The 6,353-nt window shown below is 39.6% G+C and overlaps 1 long non-coding RNA gene across 1 annotated transcript; it reads right to left on the reverse strand.

The window, feature by feature from the left end:
• Positions 1-4,127: 4,127 nt before the first annotated feature.
• On the reverse strand, positions 4,128-4,517 carry LOC106093419 (uncharacterized). Its single transcript, XR_001222346.2, has 2 exons — positions 4,372-4,517; positions 4,128-4,318 (listed from the first exon to the last, which is right to left on the reverse strand). It is a non-coding gene; the product is annotated as an uncharacterized LOC106093419 (long non-coding RNA).
• Between the last annotated feature and the right edge of the window lie 1,836 nt (positions 4,518-6,353).

A 6,353-nucleotide genomic window follows, 5' to 3' on the forward strand; every position in this document is an offset into this window, starting at 1 on the left:
CCTTGAGACGTTTACTAATGCTGTGTTGTCTGCAAATGATCGGGCTGTGTCTGATAATTTATTTTCCTATCACCAATAAAAAGTCGTACATTCTTATGGTCATATTAGCAATGAGTTCTCCCCCAGATAACCAAGAGAAATATAAAATTATTGACCTGCCAAATCGGATGAGAATTGCTCCCTCTATAGGCTCAAGAAGTCAAGATCCCAGATCGGTTTATATGGCAACTATATCAGGTTATGTAGCTATTTGCGCCATACATAGCACAGTTATGGTCATAAAATACTTCACGCAAAATTTCAGCCAAATCGGATGAAAATTGCGCGCTCTATTGGCTCCAGAAGTCAAGATCCAAAATCGGTTTATATGACAGCTATACCAGATTATGAACCGATTTCAATCATACTTGGCATGGTTGTTGGAAGTGATACCAAAACGCTACATGCAAATTTTCAGTCAAATCGGATGAGAATTGCGCCCTTTAGTGGTTCAAGAAGTCAAGACCCAAGATCGATTTATTGGCAGCTATATCAAAACATGGACCGATTTGGCCAATTTACAATCCCAACTGACCTACACTAATAAAAAGTATTTGTGCAAAATTTCAAGCGGCTAGTTTAATCCTTCGAACATTTGCGTGCTTTCGACAGACAGGCGGACGGACAGACGGTCGGACATGGCAAGATCGACTTAAAATGACATGACGATAAAGAATATATATACTTCATGGGGTCTCAGGCGCAAAATTCGAGGTGTTACGAACAGAATGACGAAATTAGTATACCCCCATCCTATGGTAGAGGGTATAAAAACGGCATCCAGCGGAGAGAAACCATCCAATGCGACATGAAAATAATTCCTGGTGCAGAAGCCATAAAAATAAAGCGGATGGATTTTCACAATATCTGACAAAAATTTTTAAAAATTTTAGTTTGCATGACCCTGCATTGGTTAACGAGGTAGATATGTTTCTTGATTCTCAGTTGCAAATGGATCTTCCCAACATATGTCACTAATAAAGAAGTAAACTAAGAAATATCTATTTGAATTATAAAAAGTCTCACGGATTTGATAACATTGGTGCAAACGTGATTAACGCTTGCCAAAAAAAGGTGTAACATATCTTTGTAAGCTGCTTGATTCCGTTTGAAGGCTTAATTATTTCTCTGTGCCATGTGGAAATCGTCGTGATTGCAAAGCCCAATAAACCAAAAGACCCTATTTCTTCATATCGCCCAATTAATCTTTTGCCTATTTTTTCTAAAATACTTGAGAAATTTTATTGAGAAGACTCTTACCAATAGTTGAGGCAAATGGTGTTTTCTGGGGTGAGGTGGTCCCACAGACACTTGGCGCTGAAAAATATCAGCATTGAGCTCTTCTCTCAAATACCATTTTTTTAAACCGTATATTGCCATTGCTTTAAAGGTACTTTACACGATGAGGCGTCCCCCACACACATGGCCCTAAAAATGGTTATCAAATTCGTTTTCTAATCTCAAATACCTTTCATTTGAGCCAAAACTTGCATGGTCGAAAATTTTTTACCCTTTGGGGAGGGGTTATGCCCTAAGTACATGGTCCTACATTTGGATATCAAACTCGTATTCTACTCCCAAATACCTCTATTTGAGCCCCATATTGCGATGGTCAGTAAAAAATTGCTGTTTGTGGGGTATTTTGGAAAAGGGGTAGACCCCTAGAAAATTGGTCTCGAAAGTGGGTATCAATTCTTGCTCTACCCCCCAATACCTTTCATTTAAGCTCCAAATTGTAAGTATGCCCGATTTAGGGGTGTTTTGGGGAGTGGGGTGGTCCCCCAAACACTAAGCCCTAAAAATGTATCAGCAACATGCTCTATTCTCACACATCTATATATCATTTATTTGAACCCCATATAGCCATTGGCCTCAAAATTGGTAGCAAAATCGTTTTCTAATCTCATTTAAACTCCATATTGCAAAAATCAGTATATATGTCCAGTTTGGGGTATTGGCCCTAAAAACTATATAAAGGGTGATTTTTTTGAGGTTAGGATTTTCATGCATTAGTATTTGACAGATCACGTGGGATTTCAGACATGGTGTCAAAGAGAAAGATGCTCAGTATGCTTTGACATTTCATCATGAATAGACTTACTAACGAGCAACGCTTGCAAATCATTGAATTTTATTACCAAAATCAGTGTTCGGTTCGAAATATGTTCATTCACCGTAACGTTGCGTCCAACAGCATCTTTGAAAAAATACGGTCCAATGATTCCACCAGCGTACAAACCACACCAAACAGTGCATTTTTCGGGATGCATGGGCAGTTCTTGAACGGCTTCTGGTTGCTCTTCACTCCAAATGCGGCAATTTTGCGTATTTACGTAGCCATTCAACCAGAAATGAGCCTCATCGCTGAACAAAATTTGTCAAAATTTGAACACATTTCGAACCGAACACTGTTTTTGGTAATAAAATTCAATGATTTGCAAGCGTTGCTCGTTAGTAAGTCTATTCATGATGAAATGTCAAAGCATACTGAGCATCTTTCTCTTTGACACCATGTCTGAAATCCCACGTGATCTGTCAAATACTAATGCATGAAAATCCTAACCTCAAAAAATCACCCTTTATATTAAATTCCTCTCTCTTTAAGACCCAAATTGTCTTGCTGAGCAAATACGTCCTATTTGGGGGCTGTTATGGTGGTGGGACGTCCGCTAGACAGTTGGTCCCTAATGTTGATATCAGATACGTGGTCTACTTCGAAATACCTTTAATTTGAGACATGAACGGCTTGAGGGATGGGCGGCCACCCTATGAGTTGGCCTTGCAAATATATGTGGGATTCGTGTTCTACTCTAGAAACCCTCTTATTTGAGCCTCTTATTGCAATAGTCAGCAAATACTTCTTATTTGGGTGGTGTTGTGGGGGAGAGGTGGCCCCATAGACGCTTTTCCCGAATATTGATATCAGATTCGTGCTTTACTGCCAAAGACCTTTTATTTGAGCCCCATATTGCTATGATCGTCCATTTGTCCCCTTTGAGGGATGTTTTTGGGGAGAGGCGGCCCCCCAAACACTTGGTCCCATATTTGGATATCAGATTCGTTTTCTACATTCAAATACTTTTTATTTAAAGCCCATATTCCCATGATCATTAAATAAGTCCTGTTTGGGGGGTGTTTTGGGAAGAGGTGCACCCTCACATTTGGATATTAGATTCGTATTCTACTCGCAAATACCTTTCATTTGAGTCCCATAATGCCATGGTCGGTAAATATGCCCGATTTAGGGGCGTTTTGGCGGTTGGGTTGGTCCCCCTAACACTTGGTCCGACAATTGGATATCAGATACGTTTTATTATTCTAAATACTTTTCATTTGAGTCCCATATTGTCGTGATTTGTCTAAATATATTTTTGGTGGGTTTTAATGTGGGGCGGCCCCCCTAGGTACCCCATCTGAAATTTGGATACCAAATTTTTAGTTTTAGGGTGCTTTATGAGAGCACAGAAAATTTCGCTTAAAGCGCACCACCAATCTCCGAGATCTGGCGTTTCTGAAAATTAGGCTAAGGGGGAGGGTCCGCCCCCCCCCCCCCCCCCAGTGTTGTACACGATAGACACTTCCGATATGGCTATAAAGGATACTGTGACATATGCAACCTATGCGGACGACACAGCCTTGTTAACATTGCACGTATGCCCTTATACATGTACTGATCATTTACAAGTGTATAAATCTGGTTAAAATGAATGTAATAAACAAGTTAACACGGAGATATCGGTAAATATTACTTTCACCTTAAAACGAGGCGATTGCCCACCAATATCGTTGAATGGAAAAGTAATTCCCAAACATGACAGTGTGAAGTATCTGAGCCTTCACCTTGACAAACGCCTTATATGGAAAGACCACATAAGAGCATAGCGACAACAACTGAAAATTAAAACTGGAAAGATGTTTTGGCTACTAGATCACAAATCTGAGTTAACTTTGGAAAATAAAATTTTGCTATACAGAGCAGATTTGATACCAGTCTGGCCATAAGTCCATTCAACTTTGGGGAACTGTGAGTAATTCTATCGTTGAAATTCTGCAGAGACAACCTTCGAGTGATTTCAAAAGCACCTTGGTACGTTAGCAACAAAAATATCAACAAAGACTTGAGTATATTAATAGTAATAGATGAAATTCGCAGCCGTGCAACAGACTCTTTTGAGAGGCTAAGCAACCACATCAACCCGTTAGCAATTTCATTGCTAGATGAATCAGACGAAATATCGAGGCTCAACCGATTGCATAGACTAGACTTGCCATTTAGAATCTAAATTAGATAAAACGTTTTATGAGATATTTCTATATTAAATTAATTCCTACCAACAGTAATTATTAACTCTTTTCAACAAACATACACTAGACTTGCAGTTTACAATCTAAATTAAATAAACAACTGTATATTCTTGATCGTCTTGATATTCCAACTCGATTTGGCCATGTCTGTCCGTTTGTCGAAAGCACGCTAACTTTTAAAGGAACGAAGCTTGAAATTTTGAATTTTGTCATATTATAGCTGTCATCAGGGACGCAGACAGGGAGGGGGTAGGCATTGGACTCGATCCCCCGCCCAAAAATTATTTTGCATAAAGAGAAAATTAGAATTGAATTTATTGTGAACACAAAATTTATTTATTGACTTTATTTCAAATTTATTATCTTATATATAAAAATCAATTTGTGTTTGTTTGTCAGTTTGTTTGTTTGTGTGTTCCTTATAGACTCAGAAACGGCTGAACCGATTTTCTTGAAATTTTCGCAGATGGTGCATAATGATCAAGTGGTGAGAATAGGGTACTACATTTTTTGATATCTGAAGGGGGACGCCAGATCTCGGAAATGGGTGGTGCGATTTAAGCGGAATTTTGTGTGCTCTCTTATAGTAACCTAAAAACAAAAATTTGCCATCCAAATTTCGGATGGGGTACTTAGGGGTGCCGCCCTTTCTTACCAAATATATATAGATAGACCAATCACCACAATATGGGACTTAAATGAAAGGTATTTAAGATTAGAAAACGTATCTGATATCCAATTGTAGGACTAAATGTTTGGGGGACCACCAAACCCCCCAAAACACCCCTAAATCGGGCATATTTACCGACCATGGCAATATGGGACTCAAATGAAAGGTATTTGCAAGTAAAATACGAATCTGATATCCAAATGTGGGACCAAGTTTCTTGGGGTCCACCCCATCCCCAGAACACCCCCCAAACAGGACTTATTTAGTGACCATGGCAATATGGGGCTTAAATAAAAGGTATTTGAGTGTTGAATACGAATCTGATATCTCCAAAAAGAAGAAAAATTTACGACCATAGCAATATGGGGCTCAAATGAAAGGCTTTTGGAAGTAAAGCACAAATCTGATATCAATATTCGGGAAAAGTGTCTATGGGGCCACCCCCAAATAGGAAGTATTTGCTGACCATTGCAATATGAGGCTCAAATAAGAGGTTTTTGAGAGTAGAACACGAATCTGTTAAATATAAATATTCAAAGCCAAGTCACTGAGTGGTCGCCCCATCCCCCAAAACACCCTCCAAACCGGTCATGTTTGCCGACTATGGAAAAATGGGGCTCAAATGAAAGGTATTTGGGAGTAGACCATGAATCTGATATCAACATTCGGGACCAACTGTCTAGGAGATGTCCCACCAGCATAACAATCCCAAATAGGACGTTTTTGCTCACCAAGGCAATTTGGGTCTTCAAGACAGTGGAGCTCGATATTCATAGTTTTTAGGGTCCATGCCCCAAACCGGACATATTTGCTGGCTTTTGCAATAAGAAATTCAAATTTATTTGAGATTAAAAAACGAATTTAATATCCAATTTTGAGGCCAATGGCAATATGGGGTTCAAATAAATGATATATACATATGTGAGAATGGAGGCCACCGTAGCGCAGAGGTTAGCACGTCCGCCTATGACGCTGAACGCCTGGGTTCGAATCCTGGCGGGAGCATCATAAAATATTTTCACCGGTGGTTTTCCCCTCCTAATGCTGGCGACATTTGTGAGGTACTATGCCATGTAAAACTTCTCTTCAAAGAGGTGTCGCACGCAGCTCGCCGTTCGGACTCGGCTATAAAAAGGAGGCCCCTTATCATTGAGCTTAAATTTTAATCGGACTGCACTCATTGATATGTGAGAAGTTTGCCCCTGTTCCTTAGTGGAATGTTCATGGGCAAAATTTGCAAAAAATATGTGAGAATAGGGAATGTTGCTGATATATTTTCAGGGCTTAGTTTTGGGGGACCACCCCACTCCCCAAAGCACCCCTAAATCGGGCATATTTA

Source organism: Stomoxys calcitrans, chromosome 1 (genome assembly GCF_963082655.1).
Source record: "Stomoxys calcitrans chromosome 1, idStoCalc2.1, whole genome shotgun sequence".
NCBI classification, from domain to species: Eukaryota; Metazoa; Arthropoda; class Insecta; order Diptera; family Muscidae; genus Stomoxys; species Stomoxys calcitrans.